Genomic DNA, 18584 nt, shown 5'->3' with positions numbered 1-18584 from the left:
AGAATTGGCAAAATGAAAGGCAGACTTTCTCGCAGCTTCCAGCTCCAATGAAAACATAATAGTCCCAGTAACAGTGCAACACGAGAACACACAACACACAACACATGCTCCACATGTCAGGTGCATTTTAATCCCAGCAACCAGAGTGGGCAAAATGAAAGGCAGACTTCCTTGCAGCTTGCAGCTGCAACGAAAACACAGTAGTCCCAGTAATAGTTAATAAGTGGGCACCTGGCTAGGCCCTGATTTACCAAGGCGGGTACATACTTGTAAACGAACACATTAATCAGGGTTGCGAGATAGCGCACACTTTTGCATTTGAACACCTACAAAAGACGCTGCCGCGATTGACGGAGCAGAACGAAGGCTAGGACCAAGCTTTTGTCCTGCTCCGTCACTCGCGGCAGTGTCCCGATCCAAGCAGCAGTATTCGACAACAATCAGGATTATGAGTCACAGAATTTGTGGAGTCATTTCCCACTGGCCCTTGGAGACTAACCAACAAGGTCCCACATGCACGAAGCAGCAACCAAGCGTGTTTCTCCATGGCCCTATAAGGCAGTTCAGGACTTCCCACCAAGATCCTGGTGCGATACTTCTCCTACTATCATCTGTAGGAGCAAAGCTCACGTGCCCCTTCCCCAAGGTTTTTTTCCACTTGCGAGACCCACAGGACCCTTCTTGTTTTTACCTACACTACCATCCCGATGAACGCTTACCACATGCAAGCCCCATCTAACAGCTCTTCTTCTTTGGCCGAAACACAACTATGTCGACAACCTTTTCACCTCTTCAGTGTCCATCATTAACACTGTTATTTGTTCACTACAAATATGTATCTGTGCTCACATGTTATTTGCTAAATTGAATTTCTGTCGATCAAAAAAGAAAAACATGTTATATGTTCCATTATTTATCCAGTCAAAGTGACTGGATTGTATTGATTCATATGTTGTTCGGAATTGTGAATTGACAAGTGTCAATGGGGTTTGTTCTCCACTCTGATAAACCAATATTGATAAAAAAAAATCATTAGGTTGAGACTGATTTCTCTCTTTTTCAACCCCCACAAAATCTATGAATTTCTTTATGCTTTTGTAGGTGTTCAAATATGAAAGTGGGCACAATCTTTCACCCTGATTAATGTGTTAGTTTACACGTCCCAGTAACAGTGCAACACGAGAACACACGGCACACACAATGCTGTAGTCATACAGTACAGTATGGCAAGGGCAAATACAGTAAAGGACTGGGAGGAGGGAGAACACACAGAGGAACAGGATTGTCAGGTGCTAGCACCAGTGCCTGTGGTGGTTGGGGTGGATTATGCAGAATGCTGTGTGGGTGGCTCTGTGAATTGCAGAGAAAGGGGAGAATGAGGGGGGAGACATGGGCTGGCTAGGTACCGGGGGATGCAACTGTGTGCAACAGAGGGGAGGGAGGACATTTTTGGAAAAAAGGGGTGCAATGACGGATTTGGTAAATAGTGTCCTGCAGGGAGAGGGAGGAAAGTTACCGGTAGTACCAATTATTGTGTTGACGGCAGCTACTAAGTGTATCAACAACATTCTGACACACACATCCGTGTACATGACATCATGGGGGGACACATGCCCGGACAAAGGGGCAAGAAATAAACTGGATTTCAGAAAGACGGACATTGACAGGCCTACATATAAAGACGGTGGTCAGTGTCACCATGACTTGATATTTCTTGGGGGGGAAAGCGCATACTATGGTGAATTACAATCAGTGGGGTTGGCTCTAGGAAGAAAGAGGATAATTCCATCTCAACAAGAGTGGCTCATGACACCTGACAATGACCTACAGCCACAGTTAATGGAAACCAAAGAAGATAAAGAGTGGCATGGGGCAGAGGGCCCAGAGCTTAAAGTTGTGAAGATCATCCTACGGAAGTGCAGTGAGCGGTTCCTGGCCATTTGGAAAGAAGAGGATGAACATTTGACGCAACATCTCAATGCAGAGAAAAAGCAAGACAATGCATTTCAGTGCCCGACAGACAGGGATGGCCTTGTGGCCCACAGCAAAAGAAGGCTGGCAGGAGCACATGGACCTTTGTGTGGCTCATTGGAAGGAAAAATGGAACAAGGAGCCAAAGAAGGAGCAGTTCAAACAGTTGGATGTGAAAGGCACACAGTGGGAATACTGGCTGTTGTTCGTTCTCCATGGTCTACTGAGGGAGCAGTCAGTGACCAGGTATTCACCATGCAAGATGCTATTTGGGAAAAATATGACAAGCACTGACAAATTGCTTCTGACACTGACTGCAGATGCACCCAGGTACTGGGAGGTACTGGAGGCTTACCATATACTGGAAAATAAGAGAAACATTGACTTTGACTTAGACAGTGCAAACAAACATGACAGACACCTGAAAGGGGTGGTGCTGAATATTAGAGTGACATGGATGCTCAGAGCTAGAAAGGGAGGGAGATGTAGTTATGACTGTTTTTGTTGTTTTAGATGCACCAAGGATTATGGCTGATGCTAATAGGTGGGGGTGTTTATGCAATACAGTACAGTGAACAAATGACTTTAGATGAGTTAAGACATACATACGTTGTCTTAGTTTGATAATGTTTTTTATTTTGTTGCTTCCTTATTGAGTTTGCATATATCAGAATAGTGTTTTACAGTGTGATTTATGCAGAAGAAGTGCAAGGCTTCGATTAGCGATTCATAGATAAAATGAGACGAGAGGAAAAAAAGCAGGCACATGTTACATTTCTGATTCTGCACTTTCTTTTGGTTTCTTTGAGATTCATCTGATACTAATGAACTGGCCTAAAGACTTGCCTAAGAGAATGACCTAATATCTGAACATCCGCGTCAAGTGATGTCGCTGAGCACAGCACAGCTGATCTGTGGAACGCTGTGAAGCCTCAGAGACGGACAAGAACAGCCCCTCCTGAGAAGTACACAGTGATGCGCTGCTGGCTCAAGTCACAAGGCTGATAAGGCTGCCTTGCAGAAACAGCCTGCCACTACGAAATGTACTCGCGGAAGTACTTGTGTAAGTACTGCTTTTCCGCGTTGCTCTCTGCTTGTGGACCTGTGTTCCCGTGTTGGATTCTGTTTCGAGGACTACTGAAGCTGTCAATCTCTTTAACTAAGCCGGATTGGCCTGTGCTTTTGTCCCGCCCAGCAGCCCATCCTGCCCATCAGACTTGCAAACCGAGTACTTCCTATAAATCGAGAGCACACGCGAACAGCGCGCGCGCACTCGCGGAAGTACTCGTGTAAGTACCGCTTTTCCACCTTGCTCTCTACTTGTGGACCTGTGTTCCCGTGTTGGATTCTGTTTCGAGGAGTACTGAAGCTGTCAATCTCTTTAACTAAGGTGATTAAGGTGCCTGGTGGGCGTTGACCCATTACAGAGACTATTTCTCACTGAAGGACTTTGTGGCTGTGACTGTGATTACAGCGTTGTTTTTTTTCCACATTCCAGGCGGTTTGGCCTGTGCTTTTGTACCGGCCACCCGCCCATCCCGCCCATCAGACTTGCAAACCGAGTACTTCCTATAAATCGAGAGCGCACGCGCACAGCGCGCAGGCACTCGCGGAAGTACTTGTGTAAGTACCGCTTTTCCGGATAATATATTAATATACTGATTGCGGGTCTGATCTTTTGATTTAAAACTGCTATTTTAACATCATTGGGCTGTGGTGTATTTGAAACTGTGTGAACATTATTGCTTGTTTGTTAGCTTATGGCCGATATGTTTGCTCCTCATTCACTAAAAACTGGTATGCCTGCACAAATGGAGCATTTCCTCTCATCAAGAAGTAAAGTCAAACAGCTACACATTGCACTTCTGGTCCTATTCACAGTCCAAACGCATTAATTGTCCACAATGATGTGCAGGTGGTTTCCAAACGTTAGCTTTTGGAATCCACAAAAAAGAATGCTATATATAATAAAGCAAATATTCCCTCTGAACTATCACCAATCCCCTATGCGCATTACGATTCCAATTCGACTGGCATATCAATTTATGCCAGCCAATGTGAATCCCAAATATCTATTTTCGAGGAAAGTATGAATGCTTCAATTGTGATAGATGAATCTAATACACCTTTGTCTAATGCTCACTCTAATATTCCATCCTTTGGTCTACCCACTCCTCGCCCAGCTGCCTGTTTTCGTAGCAATGAACCTCCACAAAATATGATTGAACTTACCTTGTCTGCAATGAATACAACAATATTGAGTATGTATGAACTATTTGAAAGTTTAGATGTCAAAATTGAGAAAAGATCTTTTCAATTAGATGCTCTCTCTAACTGGTTAAATACCAATGGTAAAGCTATAATGGGAGAGCATAGATATACACAACGCAGCAAAACAGTAGAGATGCCTCAGTAACATTGAATGAGTCCTCTTCTTCACAGAGACAGTCATTTTTCACCAATGAAAGCACCTGTGGGTTCTCTAAAGACACAAATTCTACCTAAAATTGTTGATGTGATTCGACCGATTGAAACATCTACTATTTCTAATGTAAATGTCGTCTGTCCACCTAGCAAGTCCACTGTATGATGGAGTAGTGACCAGGGTGAAAAACCACCCCCGCCTGAAATTATAACCATATCGCCAGAGAAGAAAAAACTTGTCCGTCCAAAGCTGAAAGGGCCCTGCCACACATTTAAAAAATCAAAATAAATGTTAGGCGGAAGGCCCCCTAAAAATTCACTTGATGCCTTCTTCAAAGCTATTGGGGGAACTGTTCCATCATTGAATGATAGATTATTACAAAAATAAAAAAAAAACACATGCAATAGAGCAATCTCAAACACAGACAGAGACAGTACCAGGAAAACAGGAAGAGATTCCAATAAGAACACAAGAAAAACCCAATATTCCCACAACTCAGGCGGCTCCTGAAGATACCCAAATACCTGTTGACTGTCTGTTAATATATTCACCGTTGCGTCAGCTTGTTCATACACTTGAATGTTCAGACAAGCTGGCTCAACCCATTGTAAATGATAGCACGCCATCATTGTCATCCGCACCAACCAAGACCCAAAGTGAAGAGGGCATGGAAAAATGAAGACAGGCGGTTGACGATTACATATGAAAACGACTATTACCACTATCTCATGATAAGCCAACAATTTCAGAAATGAATAACATAACACGAGCAATATCAGATAGAGCTGAAGTATCTGAGAAAGTGTATAGACGAGAGGATGTTCTTGATGAGGATATTGCTCGCAATCGATATACTTTCGCGGCACAAAGAAATCCTCCTGTATCACAACCCCTAACAAAACGGTCTCAGCAACTGAAAAATAGAGCTAAATCCCTCATTTTGAAAAGTAGAGGTGGTGATTTTGAAATATATGATCTTAATCGAAGAAGCGTGCTAAATATTTTTAGTGATATAGCTGCATTACAATATGTAACTTCTAGCGCTATATCACAGATTGAGTTTGTTTCTGACGTTTCAAAATCAGTTGTGAGATTATGGATTCCTTCAAATGTTGTGTTTAATGTGATCTGGCAATCAAGAATGACACTGTTTGATATGGGATTTCTGTTGGCACATGATCCTGATCAGAATGTTGAGAAATTGCAGAGTTTACCCATACAATTAAAAGTATATCAAAGTGTGAACAAAATAAATAGTGGGCCATCAGTTAGATCTGGTGGTATCAGAAATTAACCATCAGCAAATTCACAACTTTTAAACATAGCAAGCTGGTACACCAGAGGTCACTCCCATCTACATGTATCAATTAAAAAGTTTACGATGTTATATCATATCATTGCATTACAAGAAACCTGGATGTCCATTAACCCGATATGGGATGGTTATGATCTATCGCTCTCTCCAGCATTATCCACTGGTGGCAGACCGTCCTCAGGTTTACTTGTTGCCGTACACTCTGCATCTGGTTTCTCTATTTTGCCATGGAAAGTAGAGACAGCGTTTCTACAACTAGTTAGAAACTTGCATCAAGGGAAAGAAATTGCTATAATAAACTTTTATCGCAACCCAGGAGGAATCACTGACACTATTTTTTATGCAGGTCTTTCTAATTGTTAAACATAATATGTATGGATGCACATACCACACACACACTAATCATGGAGATTTAAATGTGGATTGTATCTCGCGAACCTCCAATGAAATAAATACTTGGAACCTGTTTATGTCAGACAGAAATGTTCAGATGATTAATGGGTCAGTCCATGACGATATTCCGCCCCAACCAACATGGTGTAGGGCTACCAGTTATAGCACTATTGATTATATTTACACCAATAGGGAGGCTTTTCATCAAGTTAAAGAACTGAACATACACCCACAAACTTGTAGTGATCACAACTTGCTCTCCCTAACGTTAAATTGTGATACTACTGCTGTTGGTAAGAAATATTTCACCCAATCCGTGGTAACAAATGGGTCAAGAATACGATTAAGGTGGAATTAGTCAAATCTTAAATCATTTGGTCGCACGATACAGAACAACATACACTCGAATAGGTTACTGCGATATCCAGACCTACTATTACCATATGTTAATACAATGACAGAAAGCACTACAAAGTGTCTGACACAGAAACATGCTTTTGATTATGCCTTACAAAATAGATGTGCTGAACATATGAAAGAAAAAAGAGACATTCTAACAGCAAGCAAAATTATAAGATGGCTAGCCTTGAATAATGCCAAAACTAAGTATACAAACTGGTTAAAAAGTCATAAAGCAATTACATTCCAAAAAGAAAGCGAAAGGATGCAGCGAGCGATAATTAATATGAACTCGGCAGAAATGTGGGAGTTACTAAAAAGCCACAACACAAATTTACAAGCTGATGCCCAACTGAATGGCGTCCACCAGCAAGTTTGGATTGAATATTATTTGAATCTTTATGCTGATGTCAAGTTTGATCAAATCCGATGTCTTCATAAGGTCTGTTACCCATGATTAATAGAAGTTTCTTCTGTAGATATTGAGGATATCATCAGACAGGCGAGTGCATATAGAGCCTGCGGACCAGATGGCATAAGCAATGCAATGTTAAAAGCTAATCCTAAAGAATGGGCCCTGATCCTATTTAACATCTTTCAAGCAGTAATACGACTACAGATGATTCCACAGTCTTGGAAGACATCGATTATAATACCAATTTATAAGAAGGGCGATCGAACATTACCTCAGAATTATCGACCAATAACGTTGCTTGATTCCCCAGGAAAGATCTTTACTAAATTGCCATTACAGAAATTTAATGCTTGGACACTAACTAATAATTTACGAGATCCCCACCAAACAGGGTTTGTATCAGGCATGGGCACAGAAATCAATTTATTATGTTTGAATGCCATAAAACCTCAGTGTCAAATATCGAAACAACCAGTTTATTTTGCTTTTGTTGATTTATTTTCTGCCTTTGACTCGATCTTGCGAGGAATTCTATTTCAGAAATTACAAAGGGATAAGTGCCCTATGACCTTATATGATCTTATTTTTGCATTACACTCTGACACTTCAGTTCGTATTCGTCTAACACTGAATGGTTTGTTATCTGATCCTATATCTACTTCACGTGGGGTGAAACAAGGCTGCTTATTGGCCTCATCTATTTTTAACTACTTTTGCATGATTTGAAATACACTTTTGACACAATATTTTCTGAGTCACCAAAATGTAATGATAAGTTTGTTAAAAGCCTTATGTATGCAAATGATTTCGTGTTAATTTCAAAAACACCACTGGGATTGCAGAAACTTCTAACTGCATTCAATACCTATATTTATCCAAATGAATTAAGAGTTAACCCTAATAAAACGCAGATTTTTAGTGTATCAGCCGAATAAAACTACACGGCTATCGTATGTATGGACAATTAACAACATACCTTTGAGCATGGTGAAACAATATACCTATTTAGGGATGCTCTTTGAAAATAATATAACTAACACTGCTCATATAGAAGGTATTGGTATTAAACTAGAGACTGCAATTTCACAAACCAAAATCATCATGTATAGGTTTGGTAAATTTTCTATCAAACCGGCTCTTCAGTATTGGGTCCAAAAAGCAGTACAGAGTATAATCTATGGCTTAGAATCACTCCCAAGTAATACACGTTTTGATTTTGAGAAATGGGACGGGAAATACTGGAAGCAGATCTTACATCTGCCACAATGTGTCCCCACCTCGTGGATACTTTACGAATTGGGGTTGATCTTACTGCAAGCACATTATTCCTGGCGATTATTTCATTGTTCAGAAAATGTCTGTTGTCAACTTCTATGGATGTAATCTTAAAAACTTTGACTAAATATATATTTTTGTCCAAACATAATTTTGTAACCACATGGATGCAGAGAGCATATCAAAAATTGGCGGAGGCAGATATTACCATTGATCTACTGATTAACAATCCATTGAAGACAAAAGAAAAGATATATGACACTGATTGGATAAAAACTCATGAAAGATGTCTACAATATAGAGATGGAGATCTATATCGCTTTCCACCAAAAAAACGGAAAACATTACCTTTATGCATGACTAAAGCCCCATCAATGGTCTATCGCTTGGAAATTTTACATATGCGCTTTAACCTGTGGATAACTAAGGATGTAAATGTCAGACGGAAATTGTTAAAGCCTGAGTTGAACATTTGCCGCTTTTGTAACTTGCAATTGGAAAAGGAAACACTCGAACATCTGATTACACAATACTTGCAGTTAACCTCTCCGAAAGAAATTCACTTCTCAAGACATTGTACACACCTGAGGAGTCTAGAACAGAAACAATGCTGGGCGATAATCTTGAATTGTTCATATTTACCCATTCAAATATCTACGATACATTTTTTAAATGGTTTAAAACAAAATTAATGAGGGGAGAGTATCCAGCTTGACACAAAATGGTTGAACTCGATTACATAATGTGATGATAAATTCGGTACACTGAAAGTTTAATCCGGGCTTATTTTGCATTGATTTCTGATTTGTTACATTGGATGATTAAGTCTCTTATATGTTATGATGGTACTGCAAGTGTCAAATGATTTTTAAGATTCCATTTTCATGTTTTATCTTATTTTGTATTTTTATTCCTTTGCAAAATTGGAAAGTTTTAATTTTTAATGTTTTACATTTTATAAAATATGTTGTAATAAGTTTGTTTAAATTTTCTTTTGAAAGGTTGATTAATTTCAACTAAGACAAATAAAAATAAAAAATGTACTTTATTCCCCCTCTTCGGCAAAATTGTCTTTTTGTTATGATACATGCTGTTAATGGGTGGATTTAGCTATTCCATTGTACATAAGGATGAGCTAGGGCTGGGAGGGGCAGAGCAGAAAGCAGACCTACTATGCACTGGTGCGTGTTTGCATTACAGCGCTTATCATCCCACTTCTGGTCTCTTGTGTATTATTTGTGTCCAAGTGCCCAGTGTCTGCTGGGCCTGGGTTGGCATGGGGGAGCTGGATTATCACTGGTTTCAGGGGGAGCAGGACGAACCTGTAACATATGCCACCAAAAAGCATCAAAACCCATAAATGAGTGATATCCATTGCTTCAAGTGGGAAGGGAAAACAGGAAACCAGGGGGGCAACGGTTAACAAGTCACAAAGCGATCATTGGGGGTAGGACCTCAGAAGTATCTGGTGGAAGTGCCCGTAAGCAAGCAACCTACAAAAGAGCTGTGGCCTATTTAAATGAGTGGCCAATCACCCCAGGGCGAATTTACTGACCTATCACAAAGTTTCCCTCAGACTGAAAAGGAAGAAATCTACATATAGGGGGTTAAACTAACATAATTAATAATCAGTCAACATCTGCACAAAACTATTCAAATTAAAAAGAAGTGAAATCAAAATAGCTCAATGGAACTTGCAGTGTCTGTGAGACAGCACAGGGTGTTCAATGTTCAAGTGCCTCCATCAGAGATATGCTTGCACCCTGCACTCTGTCCCGTTCCAGGAAGATATTTCATAGGGTTAGTGCATTTGCAGCAGTGATCTGTGTGATCCCTGCATGAAACGAGCAGAAGAGATGTAGCCCCACTGTCACAGTGCCAGCTCACGCCCACAAATTGAACAATAAAATCTCCAATGTGCAGCTCATCAGCCAATGCAACATTAGACACGTTGTAGAAAGTTGAAAGAAACATTTTAATTACACATTTGGTTTACTTATAGGAGCTGTATGCATGTTGGGAGAGGATGGTAAAGGTGCACTGCTATGGTTAAGGGCCCCAGAAGATGGATCGAGTCAACATTGTAAAACCTGCTGAGATCGGGGCCACTGAGAGCCCTGGTAATGTTAAGGGCGCCTGCCCTATCTGCACAAGGTACAGTGAGCAGTGATGACCCGACGACGATCAGCTTTCCACAAGATAAAAAGAGCTTTTAGTCTGGTTTGTTATGGTAACGAGAGTTACTTGTTTTGCTACAAGGTAGGTCTCGGGAGGATAGCTCAGGGGCAACGTGGTCGCCTTGGAAGCAAGACGTTCGATCCTCGGGTCTGCGCTTAGAAACCTCTGGGTATTAAGCAAGTTATAAATAACCTATCATATCATAATGCGTTTTGCGCATGCTGCTGCAGTCTGTGTTCACCTTAGTTCAGGTGTGATTCTTAGCAGGGCTCTCCCAGCCCTGCCTTGTGAAGAGGACAATACATTGAAGACCACTGAATTGGGTGATTTTAACACCTCTTATATTCGGGGACACAGGTGTTTCACAAAACAAGGTGCTTATACTCTAGTCCCCATTTACTCTGAAATGTCTGTGCCCAGCTAAAAGCACTTGCCATGTAGGCGTGTATGAAGTCGGTCTGACCCTCTTATTACCCTTAGTGTATATTGATTCTCTTCATTCTCTATGATTTTTGATCGTTGCCCCTATTGGAGGGTGTGAGTCTGAAACACGTGTTCAACCTCTTCCTCCCTGTCATATTGTACCCAGTCAATCATAGTGTAAGGATAATTTAATGGGCTGAGTGTCCGCTGCAGGGATAGGTTGTACTGTTAATTCCTGTTGAAATATAAATAATACTATTTAATTGAGTTATATCAATGTGCGAATCAAAACGCTATTCAGTCCGTGCTATGTGTGCCATTTCACTAGTTGATAGTGTCATTAAGGGTGACTTTCCTCCACTGCTTGGTAATGGCATCTCCATCCACCATCTCTACACCCCCCACCCCCACACACACACACTGATCCCTTGGGTAACGTACGCAGCCGGTATATTTACTCTCTGCAGTCACCTTCGCTCCCCAGAGCACCCACACACATATTATAACACTGGTGCGCGTTCCTGCACTTGGGTTGTGATGGTTGACCCCAGTGGTTTCACTCTCATTTTAAAGTTGTACCCATGCTCGTCCCCATTTTTATGAAACACCCCCTTTCCTTGTTTTCAACATTCATTTGAAACATCCATTATTCCGGAAATCAAGGAGTCCTTAAACACTTACAACACCCTGATGTTTGAATATTTCTTTCCTGCACAAGACAACCAGCCATCTCTGAGTATTGCCCTATGTGTTTACATATCACAAAATTGTTTCACACAAGCATCTCATGAATAACATGTGCAATTGTGCATACATTACACTGTTTCAGGCATATGTAATGCAGGCATTAACTGTGGAGAATACACAGAATGAGCAGCTTTAGAATGATAATGGCCCTTTCCCAGTGAGCTGTGACTTGTCAGGGAAAGGGGCCATTAGCACTCACTATTTCACACTTGTGTCTGCCAAGCTCAAAAATATAAGACATCAAAGTAGCAGCCTTTGGGAATGACCTGAGGTCTGCAAAGCCTAGCTATGGCTTTTACCATCAATGTAGATTAGAGCACTGGTGAGTGCCAACCTGCAGTTTGCAACAAAAGAAAAACAAAACACTTTTGTTAGGTTTTCCAGGAGGCAGACCTCCATGTTTAAATTTAAAAAAAAAAAACCTTTGTGCATTTTTGGGGACGAGAATGCGTACTACAGAGCAGTTTAAGTGCCACAACTGAGTGGTTGACATGTATCCACTTGCAAAGGTTCTCAGACTTTGGGTGCCTGTAATTCTGTACATTCTCTACACTGGCCCATTTTAAATCCAAATGTTTACGGCACCGTCCCTCCCCTTCACCCCCCTCTTCTCCCTGGTCACCATTAACTCCCCCAGCGTAACTGTGTTAGGCAGAATTACATGCAGTACCCTTTGGGAACACTACACACAATTAAGACTACAGGTGTAAGCACAATCTCACCTTTGGTATAAGCCTGTACTACACAGTTTTGTGGTAGCAGGGCTGAGCAGCCAGGCTTATCTCAAGAGGGATGTGAGCAATACATGGACTTACACAAAAGACTTGCAATCACAGTGGTTCAAACAAACACTCAATGTTTCTTGGTAAACCAACATTAATTTATTTACACATTCATTTAGAAAACATTCCACTAGTAATACGCAGCTCAATATCACAGTATAATACACTTCAGTACCAAACCAATATGTTTCTGAATAAATTAGGCTCCCCTTAAAATGGGAGCAAAATGGCACTTCAGTAACTTTAAAAAGGGGTAAAAAGACACAGGCTATAAGAATTAAACACAAATACTTTCTCAGGCAGGGCAAATAGTTTGAGGTCAATACAAGAGGCAATTCAATTCAATAGGCCTGGCCGAAAGTCAATGGATCAGTGTCTTTGATAGGATACCACAGTTCTGGTAGTAAACGGTTAAGTCTTTGCCAATGTTCTTAGAAGTAGTTTGCACAAAAACGAGGTATATGTTGGATTAGGAGCGAACAAGACTGCAAAGTTGGGAACGTTTCACAAACTTTCACTGCGGCAGAGAGGATTTCTCAACCGCGTTTGCACAATACCTTTGTACTGAAGAAAAGCTGTAGCTGAGGATATTGTTCCTGGCAGTTTCTGCAGATCTCACTGTTCCTGGGCCTCAGTCGTGGGGACTAGAGGGAGAATGTTGGGAGATTCAAGCACTGCACAGGGACGGATCCACAAGCTTGGCAAACTGTCCTTTTAAGGTGTGAGTGCCTTAAAGTCCACAAACTGGTATCCTTCTCACTGGCTAATCTTTTCAACAGCACTCTGAAGAAAATTCGATCAGTATGGAGATGGTTTCCAGGTGGCTTGCGAGTTGGTTGTTCCCACCAGCACAAGGGAAGATGTCGTCCTTGAAGGGGCTTCTCTGTCGAGGGAGTTTCAGGCTATTCGGACCTGCAGCAGGGGTTCACCGGGCAAATCAATGGTCCAGGAGTTGCAGCAGTCGTCTTCCTTCAGCTTGTCTTCGGTTGTTTCGTTCCAGTGGTCAACTCTGCCTTCCAAGTCCCAGAGACCTGCTTTTAAACAGTTTAACTTAATTTCAGCAGGGTGGCTGTCCTTTCCAGACAGTCAGCCAACCAATCATGCCAGAATGCATTCAGCTCTCCTAGGAGACTAAGTACATGGAGTTGTTGGGCACCTCCCTTACATCCTATCCACACCAGACCTGCAGTACTGACGGCCACCAAAGGCAAACAAACAAAGGGACCAAACCTGGTTTGACGTGCAGACACAAACACTAGAAGGACCTTTCCAAAAAGAAATGGCGAAACAAGTCGATAGGAACCTGTTTTTTACAGAGGGTGCTCAGACGCCATCTTGAAAAACATGGCTCTGGTGGATTTTAGATTCCAGAGCGTTTAAACGGGTCGTGGTCAGTACAATCATAGTAATACTACTGCCACCAGCCATTCTGAGAGGAAAGGGTAGCTTTTGAGGGCTACATGAGTTTTCTAGGCATAGGGAATTCTAGGTATTCCCTCCATTACTCTGCTGCAAGGCAGTGTTTGCTGGGTCTAGCAATTTAAAAAGACTAGCAAAGTCAATGTAACTTTACATTCGCTGGGAGACAGTAGTCAGTCCCAATGGAGGTATTTAAACCTTGGGATGTTTGAAAGACATCCCTGTGCCACTGCACTGAGGGAGATGTGTGACACACAAGAACAAGATAATGCCTACAGAGTTGTCTAAAACTCCATATCCAAAGAACACAAATGCAAAACACACATCAAAATACATGAAAAAGTGGGAAAAAAAGGCGTACACTTCTTCCAGGTAAATTTAAGTCCTAGATTCCAGCAAAGTTGCTGGGGGTCTCAAAAGGTAAGGGAAATTAGCACATTCATGACAATTCTCCCTAACAAACTGCAGATACAAAATTAAATGTAGCAAGAGTTAGCAAGAGTGCTGGTTTGAGTTGAACATTAACAAGCCTGCTTTGAGCACAGTGCACTCATTGGCCAGGAGGAAGAGAGGAAAGTCTTATGGTATTCATGTCTCATTTAGACCTCCAGTTAAAGAACCGGTGAAGTATAGCCGATTGGTGGGCTTTGCGCGACACAGAGCTCAGTGCGTGGGAAGGGCCAGCGCAAAAAACTAAACAGGGGGTATAACATTCAAAATCCCCATTCAAAGCAGAAAATGAGGAAGAACATGTGCGTGTTGAGGGAAAAAACTGTGCAAACAACAAACATGCCCTATTAAAAAATAAGGTAAACCTATTCACAGAAGCTATTACGCAATTGTCTGGAGTCCAAAGGAGAAGGCACATCTTGTGATATTATAAATATAGTCCACCTTGGATGGGGTGAAAAACAAATACTGTCCACCTTGGACAGGGTAATAAACAAATATAGTCCACCCTCGATGAGGTCAAAAATAAAATATAGTGCACCTTGGGTGGGGGTAAATAACAAATACAGTCCACCGTGGACGAGGACAAAAATAACATATAGTTCAACTTGGATGTGGGCACAATCCAAATATAAAAACAAAAATAGTCCACCCTGCAGGACAGCAAAAATGTCAAAAACAGAAGTAAAAAAGCATGCCTTGTGATGGGGCCGGCATCGCCTGCTAACTCCTTGTGGTTGGTCCAGAAAAGCATGTAAATGGCCAATCCGATGGTAGTACTGGTGTAGTGTGGGCAAATGTAAGCCCATTCAAATGATACAAACTTGTGGGTGCCATTTTTAAATGGTGCTTTTAAATAGTGACTCTGACATCATCCATGCCTTCATTTCATTCCGTGTGAGACATGATTTGCATTCACAATGCATTATAAACAATCATTGCACTGTGTGCATGTCTCTTAAGATGGGTATTGCATGCCATTGCCACACATAGGTGAACTGGCATAGCAGTACCATTCTATATACAGTGAAGTGCACTGAGAGATCAATGTCAACTGCGCACAGACATCAAGCATCCACCTCCTGGAATGCACAACATGTGATGGAAGTGACCATGGTAGCATTATTTCAGTACCCATGGATGGATGAGGACCCCAGACAACTACCACAACATTTGACAGCAGGTCATGCATAAATGGAAGCACATTTGACATGCACACATGGCACTGACCTGATGTGGCTGCATAGGTGTCCATACCTCCACCGCCAACAATCGGCTCATTGCTTATGAGTCCACTGGTGATCTCTTCAAATGCAGTCACCTCATCCACATGTGGTGATCCACCTCCAGGAGCCTGGACAGAAGCCACATTCTGGCTGAACATTTCCTTGGTCCATCGCATAAGGTGTCCAATATTTCTGTGGCCCTCTTGCGCAGTCGCCTCTCTAAACCACAGGCATTTTTGTGGTCTGTAACATCCTGCCACATCCTCAACCGTAGGGTCACAGGAAAGGTAAGGTACTGCCAGCCCAAGGGTAAAAGTCAACCCAGTCTTCCTTGACATAATCAGTGACGATTGTCAGCTCCTCATCTGAAAAGCACTTCTTCCTTGTTGTCCTCTTCCTTAATTGACCAGTGCCACTTTGTGGGGTGCTGTCTCTTCCTGCTCTGCAGGCTCGACCATCTTGCCTCTAGTGGACCTTGGTGGTACATGGTCACATGTAGGCTCACCATGACATTTAATAGGTGGACACTTCTTCTGCTCTCTTCCTGCCCTCATCCTTATCCTCTCTCTTTCCACAGAGCCTTCCACGCATGGTGCGGTTAGGGCATGGTGCCCATAAATGTGGGTGTAAAATCCATGTGGCACCAACCCAAACAAATTAATTCCATGCTCTACAAACATCATGTTGCACCCCCTAACTATCTCAGTTGCCACGCATGACAAGAAATGCATGTTGCAACCCCTACATTTCTGCGTCTCCATGCATGCCAGGAAATGCATGTCGTAAACCACAAATATGTCTGGCACCATGCATGCAAGGGGAATGCTTATTATATGCAGAATTACGCACACAGGGACCTTCCTCTGATTTCCTTACTGCTGTCTCATGCATGACTGGAGACAACTGTTCATTGCTCAAGTTCCTGCTTCTTGCTATATCTTGCCTCAGTCAGATTGTGTGATGAATCTCAAGATTCAATCACTTCTACCCAGAGGATAGCCTTTCCTAGTGTGGCTAAGGAGGTGAGCCCTCTAAGCAACCTTGCCCCTAGGAGTGGCGGTATGCAGGACCTTACAGGGAGAGACTCCCCATTTGAGGACAAGGACTATCGTTCCATCGAGGAACTCCCTGAAACCCTTTCTGGTGGGCTGAAAATAACATCCAGACTTCAGAGAAGTACATCAGAACTAGTCAATGTTTGGTATTATAATATTTAAGCCAACATTCAACTTGAAGAAACAACTGACAAAAATACGCAGAAGAAGAAGAGAGGTGAGTGAGTAATACTGACTGCTCAATTTTTGGAAGCCAGCCATGCTGTGATGATGAAGAATGAACAAGTTTATCAGACCAAGAGAATTTTGATATGAAACATGTTGTTCAAGAGAAAGTAAGGAGCCAGATGAATACAGACAGAGAACCAAGATCAAGTGAAAGGGATTTCAGTTCCCCTAAAGTATTGGAGAAAGTGAACTTTAAAGAGACACTTCAAGAAATCAAAGAATGAAGGGTTCAAAACACAAACACAGCTTGCAGATGAAGTTTCTCTACAAAAGGAAAAAGGGCCCCAGAAAGGTGGAAAAGTCCCAGAAAGGAACTGAAAGAAATCAAAGAACAAAGTGATCAAAATCCAAAAACAGTGCAGTGAAGAAGTTTCTCTACATAAGGAAAAGGGGTGCAGAAAGGTAAACAAGTCCCAGAGAGGAACTTAATAAGAGAATCCAAGACATAGCCAATAACTATATTAAAATCATCTACTGGGGCTGGACAAGGCTATCCAGGAGTGTCATTCCCCTGGACTGTTTATTGTTTTCTCTTAGTGGTACGGCTAGTATATATTATCTTTGAGGCAGAGGACATACTTTTTACTTTTTAGACTTCACTACTGATGACAAACACCATAGTTAGTTTTTTTAGGTAGGCAAACCCATAGAATAGGGATATAATGGATATGTTCTCATACTTTAAATAAATCATGTGTTAAACATGCCAAACACTGGTCTCTTTCATCTGACCTACAACACCTGGTTTTGCCTCCAAACTGCAATATCTCCTGTTGCCTGGTAGTGTGTCACTGGTTGCTGACCTCTAGCATTGCTTTGGAGTGCCTGCTATTCACCCACAGCTGGTTGCTTTGGAAGGCTCTTTGACCACCTTATCTGCCATCTGAGGACTTCCACCTCTCCAAACCACAACCACAGCTCCAAAGTACACATAGTCAGGGCTCCAGCTTCACCCCAACAGATTCAGGGGCACCATGTCTTCAACATCCACCAGCGGCCCCAAGACAAGTCTGAGGGCTGTACACTTCTCACATGGAGAAGTGGGCATCATGGGTGACCAGGTCCTAGCCCATTAAGATGCCATCTTTGTGCCGAAGAAGCAGCATGGAACATGTGGACGTCAAGATATGTGGGTGAACATCATGGCTGCCATCAATGCGGAGGGGATGGCAATCCGGTCCATGACCCAGCTGAAGAAACACTAAGACAACCTCAGGATCCGGAGCAAGGTGAAGGTGAAGGCGGCCCTTGAGGCAGGTGCCAATGTGGAGGTGCACCATGCAGGTTACCATTGGATGTCACCCCTTCAACTCTGGTTCCTGGAGTGGGTGAACCCAGAGGTCCATGTCCCGGTCCCTGACCTGTAAACATGCATCCAAGATGCTGGTGAATACTCAAAGGGAAAACATTTCCACAGATGTTGGAAGTCCTGCATTGATATGCATGAATTGTGCTTGGTCAGGATTTTGCTATCCAGATCTACATTGGGATATGTCAGGCCACTGAATATGGGGGAATCCATGGTATGTCATCATGACATTTGTTTGTGTTGGGAGAAAGTGCATTGCCGCTTGACCCTCAGCTACGGGTACATGTACATGTTGCTTGCTTTCATATTGGACTATCAGGGGTGCATGTTGGAAATGTGGTTGCGTAGAGATGTGTCTATGGTGCCACAGTCGCATGTGGCCAGGTGCCCTTTCTATGTCCTTGCTTGCTGGATACACTTTGGTTAGTGCTTTATTGTGTGTGTGATGTGACATGAGTCGTCATGTGTATGAGGGCAGACGTCAATGTGGAATGTTCACATGTGCATGGCACATCATTGTATTTCGTCCTTTTGCCTTTAGTTGTGAGAGTGGAATCTGTTCGATTTGTGAGCA

The sequence above is a fragment of the Ambystoma mexicanum genome, chromosome 6q, assembly GCF_040938575.1.
Source record: "Ambystoma mexicanum isolate Mex_15411 chromosome 6q, UKY_AmexF1_1, whole genome shotgun sequence".
NCBI classification, from domain to species: domain Eukaryota; kingdom Metazoa; phylum Chordata; class Amphibia; order Caudata; family Ambystomatidae; genus Ambystoma; species Ambystoma mexicanum.
This window is presented reverse-complemented; position numbering follows the sequence as displayed.